The sequence below is a fragment of the Bos indicus x Bos taurus genome, chromosome 3, assembly GCF_003369695.1.
Source record: "Bos indicus x Bos taurus breed Angus x Brahman F1 hybrid chromosome 3, Bos_hybrid_MaternalHap_v2.0, whole genome shotgun sequence".
Lineage (NCBI taxonomy): Eukaryota > Metazoa > Chordata > Mammalia > Artiodactyla > Bovidae > Bos > Bos indicus x Bos taurus.
In genome coordinates this window covers 58694971-58705824 of record NC_040078.1, presented here as the reverse complement: position 1 = coordinate 58705824, position 10854 = coordinate 58694971, and the positions used below count along the sequence as shown (strand labels likewise).

General features: G+C 39.4%; 1 pseudogene; it reads left to right on the top strand.

Moving 5' to 3' along the window:
- The first annotated feature begins 6590 nt into the window (after positions 1-6590).
- On the top strand, positions 6591-7274 carry LOC113890330 (annotated as a pseudogene).
- Positions 7275-10854: the final 3580 nt, after the last annotated feature.

Here is a 10854-nt window from a genome sequence, read left to right as displayed (position 1 = left end):
ATCCTTTATACATGAGCCAATGAAATATTTTGAGCTCTAAAGAAAAGCGTGAAGTCTATATGATAAATCTGAACAACAAAAGCACTTGTAACTTGTTTTGTAAGTTACTTATTTTCCATTTTTGACACCGAAAAGTGCATTTTCTGTCAACTGTGAGCAAATTTCCCTTTTGCCTTTAATGAAAATAGTGCATTAAGTAGCCAACTGCTGCAGAATTACAGAGCAAGTTAGCTAAAGGTGGATCACATTGGACTACCACTCAAAGAAACAAGATGCATAGCAGATGGAAGTCACACGTGTGGCTTTAGGGAGAGCACACCTGTGCCAGATGCATGCCACTTTTCAGTAGCTGCCAAATATGCCTTTAATTAAGAACATCTTTAATTTTTTTCTTCAGATCAAGTCAGCATTTGGGGGCGGGATCAGGGCAGGGGACTCTGGGGTGCAAATATCTGGTGAAACCCACCAGAGAAGAAGCCTTCGTTTGTCAAAGTGACACGAATAACTTTAGTTGAAACATGTTTGTGTATATATATGTGTGTATTTGCCTTTGTTTAGTAGCACGGTTATTAGCTAAAATAATTGTCCAAAAAATTGCTCTGTCAGTCTCACTTTGATGTAAACACAGTGCGGTCTACACATCTAATACGACCTTTGTGCCCAACCGTGTTCGCAGGTGATCTTTGTACTCTGTGTGCAGCAGTATTTGGTTTGCATTTAAAGTGAAAATAATGGCTGTTATTTTTCTGGCATTACTAAGATAAACCGAAAAATAATAAAGAAAAATGCCTTACAAAAAAAAAAGAAGGAAAAGACTCAGTCTATGCATTGAATGACATTTTGTAGTAAAACTCTGATGCTCTTCAAGCTGTAATGACTACTCCAAACAACTTCAAGGAAACCACATTATAAATACCTATTTTATGTCCATTTTCTTCATTAGCTGTGAGTACTTTGGGAGCAGAAATTGTGTCCTACTCATCTTTTTATCTCTAGAACCTAACATAGCTGAAATATGGCATCGGTTACATTATCATCTTCATAGGCCCTTGGAACTTTAGTCTTCATAGACTTCTTCCATTAAAAACATATTAAAAACTGTATTTTATTACCATGTTGTTACAAAGGTAAATATATTAGCATTACATATTTTAATATTTTTTTAACCTAAAAGTTAATTTTTATTTGCACAGCTAATTTGCACAGCTCCCTACAAGTACTGTGGCCTCCAGGCACTGTGCCTATCTTGTCTGTATGTGTTAAATATAATTTTGTGAAATTAATGAAAGGAATAAATAATTTTAAATTAACACCTACCTGATAGCATGATTCTTAGAGCTTCTATAATGGAGTAATGCCCGGCTTAAAATAGTTTTCAAAACAACTAATTAATAAAATCATCACAAAGTACTAACATTCATTTAATCTGAAGCCAACTATTGAAATGTACCTCTGCAAACAAAATTAAAACCCAAGAGCAGTGCAGAAGCCTGTCAAAGTGGCAAAATAAATATTTTAAAATAATAACAGAGGTTGCTGTAATTCTGAACAAATAGAGCCCACCTCTTAAAACAGTGAAAAGTAAATAGTTTCTTTTTGAAATTCTGACATTCCAAGAGAGTCAGTTCATAAGGTGGATACTTTAAAAAATGTGGGCTTATACTTGGAGCCGCATGGTTATTGACTATAATTTAGTTAAACGTGTGCCCAGAACTCTGGCCCTGCTGCCTTTCACAACATTGCTTTTGGAACTCAGCACTTCTCCACTGTTGTTTCCAGAGACATCTTTTTTATATAGAAAATTGACTGATGAAATCTTAGGCATGAATAAATGCTAATGTATATAATAAATTAAAATGCTGTCATTGTATAAGAAAGGTTTCTTGGCTAACTGTGCTATTCCTTCTAGTAATTCAAAACCTAGTGTTTAATTTACAGAATGAAATGGGGAAATCAATTATTCAGTTCGTAGTATGGCAAAACTGGTTTTCAAAATAATGTTTTGGGAGGCAACCAGGCTGATTTCTCCACAACTTAAAATGTAGGGTCAAATCTGAACAGTTTTTTCCCACTTCAAAATGTATTGAACAATGTTCAAACTATGAGGAAGCATTTTTGGATTGCTTGGACAACGTTGCGTGCAAATTAGTACCTGGATAATAATTCAGATTCACCCTTCCAAAAAGGATATCATACATATAAAGTGGAGCTAGTATTTATGGGATGGACATTTACCAGAATAGCTCTTAAAGGCTACATTATAAAAGTGCATTAAAGTTGCCTAAATTAATTAACCATTGAAACTGAAATGCATTCAGCTAATGGATTCTGCCTTCCCAGAAAGTGCCCTCTTTTAATAATAAAAAAGCAGAAAAACATGTTTTTTCCTTCTCTTTTTCATAACATCTAGCCTTCTGAGTAACAGCGGGAGGAAGAAGGGGACTGCCCAGACATGGCCTGGGCCATCAAGAGAGAGAGGTGGTCCAGAGATCAGACACTCTTGCATCTCCTCTCCAAGGGCAAATGGGCCGTCTCAGCAGCTGCCATATCCTTCTGCCCTTCGAAACAGAAAACCCTGCTAGAGTTTCAAACTTACCTCCTGAATCGCATTACCAAACTGGCAGCCTTGCCAGATCCCTGTCAATGCCTGTTATATGTGAAGGTGGTGAAGGCTTTGAGGGGCTTGTGAACAGGAAAGGGCATTTGTGTTTGGGAGGGGGCACCACCTGGCTTAGCTACCTGCCATCCACTGGGTGGTTCTGGAGATGAAACGAATACAACAGAGGAGGAGGACACCCAAGATTACTTGGTCCATCTCATGCTAGCAGGGAGAATCCCTGTGCATGGTTGAACTCATAAGGGGTCTTGTATTGAGTGTGCTAGTTATCCCAAGGCACATACTGCAGAGTTCCAAAGATCGAGGTTGTGGACTCAACTCACAGCTATTCAGGCAGCCTTTCAGCCAAACAAGCCCTGTATTTTCCCACATTTCCCAAACGACATCCTCCTCTGGTCATCTTATTGCTGGTGAGCCATTCCAGCAGAGGGCAGGCAGGGGAAAGGAGAGGAGCCATATATTACAGCGTGTGTCTAGAGTGTTCTGAACAAGTTAAGACAAATTTTCTGGATTACTAAGAACAACAAAGGTCTTTCTGTCCAAATATTTTTTCTCCTGTCTGTCTGTATAAGGTGTTGCCAGTTTTTGGGAGCCCCTCTCTCAAGGAATTCACAGTCTGGTTTGGGAAGGCAAAAGAAAGACACGGAATAGTGAAAGAGCCAGGCTCAAAAGTCATCCCAAGTAAATTCATGAGTTTCAAGAGAAGGAAGAGAGTCTTTGGGTACAGCATTTATAGATTAAAAGTATAAATATCAATAAACAAAGAGTACAGAGTAGTGACAGTCAGTGTTTGGGCAAATGTAATTGTTGAAAAATACGCTGAACAGGTTTGGATGATAGTCTCACAGGGAAGATGTATATAGGCATCCCACTAGAATTTGGTTTAGATAGGACAGATCTCATGGGATCTCATCTTAGTACCAGGCCTTTGCGGTCATCAGCGAGTGTTAAGGGACTGGAAGATTCAGGATTGGTTGGCATTCCAGGAGGAAAAAGTCTATATCTTTCCATATCATTCATTAATGTCTGTGTGACAATGTCGTGGGCAACTCACTGTGGGGAGATCTTCATCAGATAAACAGGGCTGCAAAATTCATAGCCAAGGAATGTGGGCTGGAGAGGCACTCCCATCCCCAGCTGCTACCTGAACACCCAGGACTGGCTGGGAACCAAGCAGACATGCTGAAACCAGGAGCCTCAGCCACAAGTGGCAATGTTACAGCCGCTTAATCCTAAATGAAAAGTAATTGCTTCTGGCTTCAAGAATAAAGGAAAAACAAGATCAGCCTTGGCCGAATCACATTTTTTTCTTCCAAAACAACCAAGCTATAGGCTGGGTTCTAAAACTTCCTTGGTATTTGAAAATGTGAGAAAATGCATGTTTTCTGTCAACATAATTTAAATCCAGCCAAGAGGACTCATATATACGAACACTTGAATACAAATACATTTTTGATTAAAATGATTAAGTCATATGTGCTTACTTTTAGCTGTAGAGGATGACATCTAAAATTTAATTTACCTGAATATAATTTTAGCAAGTTAGCCTTCAAAATAGCTGTTGCTTTTTTTTTTTTGGAAGCTTTTCCTACTGAAAAGTCTCAGCAGAAGTTGCCAGAGCTCCTTTTCTGTATAGCTGAAATTGCACATGGAGAAATACAGAAGAATGAGGAGGAGTAAGCCATTTGACTACTTCTAATACATCCTCGTTGATGATAATGTCTTCTCTATTAAAAAATTGATAAAAATCAGAAAGAGACAGCTATGAGTTTAAATTACTGTTAGAAAAATCTAAAGACAACTTTAACCCACACCTGAGTATGTAATATTTGTGCTTTTATTTGTTTACCTCTCAAGGGGCTACAGAAAGTCAAACATCAGGATATTTTTTTAGGCAGAGTCTCCATTTCCTTAAGAGGAAGGGAGCAATGACAGAGTACAAACAGCAGGAATGAGAACAAACAAATCTTGTCTTTCATGTTCTAACTTTTAAATTATATGCATTAATTTAAAATATGTGTGGCAAACTCACCATGACGTACAAGAACAATTAAAATGTATCTTGTCTTCTGAAAATGTTAGTCACTCAGTTGTGTCCAACTCTGCAACCCCATGGACTATAGCCTCTGTCCATGGGATTCTCCAGGCAATAATACTGGAGTGGGTTGCCATTCCCTTCTCCAGGGTATCTTTTCAACCCAGGGATGGAACCTGGGTCTCCTGCATTGCTGGCAGATTGTTTACTATCAGAGCCATCAGCGAAGCCCCTCTTGTCTCCTAGAGCCATGTAAAATTTTCTGCACAAATAGCAATTTCATGTGATTTAACCTAATACTTCAAGTCTTCATAGGGATGGGAAAACAACCTGATTTGTCTTCCTGCCATCATTCTGTTCTAACACTAATATTATAAAACTAATATGACACACACTAGCTTCTTGCAGGTGCTAACATTGAAGACATTCCTCATAGAAGAACCAAGGCTATTTATAGACACTGCTCACAGCTTGTACTTCTGCTTCATTAATTCAAAATAGAAGAAAAAGTAATTCTTATACCAGAAGTTTTTTGGATATCACCGGTGTTTTGGATTTAACCTAAGAGAACAGCGCTGTGACACTGACAACGGTGACTGCTTTCTCATGAGCTCAGGCTGGTGGACAGCTGGAAGGCCAGCCACCAACCCAATAACCTGATGCATAATAATCATAAACTCAAGGGCTGATTTTAGTGAAAGGTGTCAGCCAGTCCCTGAGGTAAAGAAACAGCAATGAACAACACTAAGAATGCAAAGAATGTCCACAGCTGACGAATCGTGCCCTCTATTGGTATATGACACACAGCCAGTGACCTAGAAAGCCACAGTGTTTCCAAAGACAAAGGACTTTGGTGCTTAGTAACACTTGGAATATTTTTTTTAAAAGTGGTTCTTTTTACACCACTCTACCATTCTATGCCATGAAAGGATACTGAGTGTTCAGATGGTCCCAATTTTCTTTTTTACACTAAACAAGATTCAGATGTTAGCAATGTTTCCATTTCCATTATAGAAGAAGCCTTAGGCAAGCTTTCTATTCTCATAAAATATGAGTATGTCCCAAGGAAATACAGATTTAAAGTATAATATAAACATACATTTTAATGGAGCTACACAGTGACTGCAAACATTTAGATGATTTGGAAGTTTGTATATTAATATGTATGTTGTTGAATGCAATTTTAATCTAAATATGTCAGTTGCATACTTAGGGCAATCTCAGTTTTATATATATATAAAAATTAAGACTACGGGAAACAGAGCCAATGGCATTAGGCCTAGTAGGGTCTTGTGGCTAGGGATGAGGTAAGGATCATCCATGGGTTAAGGCTGCCTTTCCAGACAGTCCAACAACTAAGTCACTAGTTTCCAAGGGCATTTGCACCACCTATGGAAAATGTCAGATCTGTGCATGCCAGACAGATCCTTCACAACCCATCCCACCACCCCACTGCACAAAAGTTGCTGCACCAGCAGACAAAGAAGGCTGTTTCCTTTCATTACCAAATAGATATACTATTTCTGTTAAAAAAAAAAAAAAAAGAGCACATAAAATGTCTCTTCATAATATCACGACCAGTTGAGACCATGGTAAGAAAATCAGCTTGCCTAGATGAGGCCCCTTCTCTTCTTGGGTAGCCAGGACTTGAAGGAGAGACTCTGACCTGTGCCACTGGTCAGTGACTAATTTTACACACTGAACTGGTCCTGAGGAACTGAGTTGTCTTCTTCATAAGTAAAGAACATTATCTTGCAGAACGGCACAGTGGTGTGAGTCAGGGGCACTCTGTGTGTGAAACAGACTGAGAAATAGCCAAATGAACTTACTAAAAGGATTTCTCTTTTTTGCTTCTATTTGCCAGTGTTAGGGTTTTATTGGCTTAGATTGCCACCTTTTTCTAGTACCTTTTTTTCCCTATCCTGTTGGTCTCTTCTAATGTTTCCTAGAAATCCCTCTACTGACTCCTTATCAGAATCAAAAAGTGAGGAAGAAGAAAATGCTAATTACCTCAGTGAGAGTTCTGACAATGAGTGGGATTCCTTTGAAGAAGGGGACCCTATGGTACCCAACCTAACATCTCTTGATAGTCTTGCCTGGCAGGTTAAATACCATTTAAAAATATTCTACAACTTAGAAACCTTTATATCCTAAATTCCTGGTTACACCATGCTAAACTCTTGGATGCTAGCACACTAGTCCATGTACTTGGAGAGATAGGTCTAAGACTCTTTCATTGATTCCACTACGTACCCAAACTGAAACCAATCTCTGAATGGCCTCCTCTAGCTTCTTGTGGAGTTCCACCTTTCAAAAGCCCCTTATGAATCCCTGCCAGCTTTCCACTCTAAATAGAGCACTGTGACTCACCACCAAGCAGCTACCCTGAACAAAAACTGAGCAGAGCCACTCCCATACCTGAATGCCTTAAGCACATTTCTAATTGGTGCCTTTTGGTTGTGGTATAGCTGGATAACTATAACAGTTAAGGAGATAGTCCATGTTAAGCCCATCAACACTGCTTACTCTTAAACTGACTTCCAAAATGCAGTTAACAAATTCCTAAGTGGATCGCTACAAAGGTCCACCATTCCTTCTCATATCTCTCAGGTTGCCAGTTGAGGAAAGAATACAGTTACATAGTCCACAGTTGACTATGTCTTCTCAACCAAACTGTGCCCTGCCTTCAGAAGTCCAAGTACAATCAAGTACTGAACATATATGCCTAAGAGTCCTGTAACTCAACTACAGAAGACACACCTGTAAGTATTCCCTTTGAGAAACCCTGTGGATAAAATGAGAAATTCAGTAGAGAATTACTCAAAGAGGCCTTATTACAAAACATAAGTATATTCTCCATGCTCAGTTCTCCCCACAATTTACTCTGCCTATATAATGGATTTAACTATAAACCTAATTATTAATGGGATGGAGAAAGGAGCCATTACATTGTGGAAAGTGTTAACTCCCAATAACACCTTTCTGGGTATAACTTTCTCTGATATTCATTTCCAGGAAGGTGGTTGAATTAACTTGAGTAATTAGGCAAAAAAAAAAAAAAATGGTGAGAATATGGATTTGTCTCTTAGCTTTTATATTGCTAGGCCTACATCTCAGTTCACTTCAGTTCAGTCACTCAGTTGTGTCCGACTCTTTGCAACTCCATGGACTGCACCATGCCAGGCCTCCCTGTCCATCACTAACTCCTGGAGTTTAACAAACTCATGTCCATTGAGTCAGAGATGCCATCCAACCATCTCATTCTCTGTTGTCCCCTTCTCCTCCCACCTTCAATCTTTCCCAGCATCAGGGTCTTTTCAAATGAGCCAATTCTTCACATTAGGTGGCCAAAGTATTGGAGTTTCAGCTGCAACATCAGTCCTTCCAATGAATATTCAGAACTGATTTATTTTAGGATGGAGTGGTTGGATCTCCTTGCAGTCCAAAGGACTCTCAAGAGTCTTCTCCAACACCACAGTTCAAAAGCATCAATTCTTCGGCGCTCAGCTTTCTTTATAGTCCAACTCTCACATCCATACATGACCACTGGAAAAACAACAGCTTTGACTAGACAGACCTTTGCTGGCAAAATAATGTCTCTGCTTTTGAATATGCTATCTAGGTTGGTCATAACTTTCTTTCCAAGGAGTAAGTGCCTTTTAATTTCATGGCTGCTGTCACCATCTGCAGTGATTTTGGAGCCCCCCAAAATAAACTCTGCCCCTGTTTCCACTGTTTCCTCATTTATTTGCCTTGAGGTGATGGGACCAAATGCCATGATCTTAGTTTTCTGAATGTTGAGCTTTAAGCTAACTTTTTCACTGTCCTCTTTCACCTTCATCAAGAGGGTCTTTAGTTTTTCTTTATTTTCTGTCACAAGGGTGGTATCATCTGCATATTTGAGGTTAAGGATATTTCTCCCGGCAATCTTGATTCCAGCGTGTGCTTCCTCCAGCCCAGCATTTCTCATGATGTACTCTGCATATAAGTTAAATAAGCAGGGTGACAATATACAGCCTTGACGTACTCCTTTTCTTATTTGGAACCAGTCTATTGTTCCATGTCCAGTTCTAACTGTTGCTTCTTGACCTGCAGACAGATTTCTCAGAAGGCAGGTCAGGTGGTCTGGTATTCCCATCTCTTTCAGAATTTTCCACAGTTTGTTGTGATCCACAGTCAAAGGCTTTGGCATAGTCAGTGAAGCAGAAATAGATGTTTTTCTGGAACTCTTACTTTTTCAATGATCCAACAGAGGTTGGCAATTTGATCTCTGGACCTCTGCCTTTTCTAAAACTAGCTTGAACATCTGGAAGTTCATGGTTCACATATTGTTGAAACCTGGCTTGGAGAATTTTGAGCATTATTTTACTAGCATGTGAGATGAGTGCAATTGTGTGGTAGTTTGAGCATTCTTTGGCATTGCCTTTCTTTGGGATTGGAGTGAAAACTGACCTTTTCCAGTCCTGTGACCACTGCTGAGTTTTCCAAATTTGCTGGCATATTGAGTGCAGCACTTTCACAGCATCATCTTTTAGGATTTGAAATAGCTCAATTGGAATTCCATCACCTCCACTAGCTTTATTCATAGTGATGCTTCCTAAGGCCCACATTGACTTCACATTCACTTGACTTCACATTCCAGGATGTCTGGTTCTAGGTGAGTGATCAGACCATCATGATTATCTGGGTTGTGAAGATCTTTTTTGTATAATTCTTCTGTGTATTCTTGCCACCTCTTCTTAATATCTTCTGCTTCTGTTAGTTTCATACCATTTCTGTCCTTTACTGTGCCCATCTTTGCATAAATCGTTCCCTTGTTATCTCTAATTTTCTTGAAGAGATTTCTAGTCTTTGCAATTCTATTGTTTTCTTCTATCTCTTTGCTTTGATCACTGAGGAAGGCTTTCTTATCTCTCCTTGCTATTCTTTGGAACTCTGCATTCAAATGGGTATATCTTTCCTATTCTCCTTTGCCTTTTGCTTTTCTTCTTTTCACAGCTATTTGTAAGGCCTCCTCAGACAGCCATTTTGCTTTTTTTTGCATTTCCTTTTTTTGGGGATGGTCTTGATCCCTGTCTCCTATACAGTGTCATGAACCTCCATCCATAGTTCATCAGGCACTCTGTCTACCAGATCTAGTCCCTTAAAGCTATTTCCCACTTTCACTGTATAATTGTAAGGGATTTGATTTATGTCTTATCTGAATGGTCTAGTGATTTTCCCTACTTTCTTCAATTTAAGTCTGAATTTGGCAATAAGGAGTTCATGGTCTGAGCCACAGTCAGCTCCTGGGCTTATTTTTGATGACTGTATAGAGCTTCTCCATCTTTGGCTGCAAAGAATAGAATCAGTCTGATTTCGGTGTTGACCATCTGGTAATGTCCTTGTGTAGAGTCTTCTCTTATGTTATTGGAGGAGGATGTTTGCTATGACCAGTGCGTTCTCTTGGCAAAACTCTGTTAGCCTTTGCCCTGCTTCATTCTGTACTCCAAGGCCAAATTTGCCTGTTGCTCCAGGTATTTCTTGCCTTCCTACTTTTGCATTCCAGTCCCCTATAATGAAAAGGACATCTTTTGGGGGTGTTAATTCTAGAAGGTCTTGGAGGTCTTCATAGAACCATTGAACTTCAGCTTCTTCAGCATTACTGTTTGGGGCATAGACTTGGATTACTGTGATATTGAATGGTTTGCCTCAGAAACGTACAGAGATCATTCTGTCATTTTTGGGATCGCATCCAAGTACTGCATTTCAGATTCTTTTGTTTACTATGATGGCTACTCCATTTATTCTAAGGGATTCTTGCCCACAGTAGTAGATATAATGGTCATCTGAGTTAATTCACCCATTCCAGTCCATTTTCATTTGCTGATTCCTAAAATGTTGATGTTCATTCTTGCCATCTCCTGTTTGACCACTTCCAATTTGCCTTGATTCATGGACCTAACATTCCAGGTTCCTATGCAATATTGCTCTTTACAGCATCTGATTCTACTTCCATCACCAGTCCCATCCACAACTGGGTGTTGTTTTTGCTTTGGCTCCGTCTCTTCATTCTTTCTGGAGTTATTTCTCTACTCTCCTCCAGGAGCATATTGGGCACCTACTGACCTGGGGAGTTCATCTTTCAGTGTCATACCTTTTTGCCTTTTCATACTGTTCATGGGGTTCTCAAGGCAAGAATACTGAAGTGGTTTGCCATTCC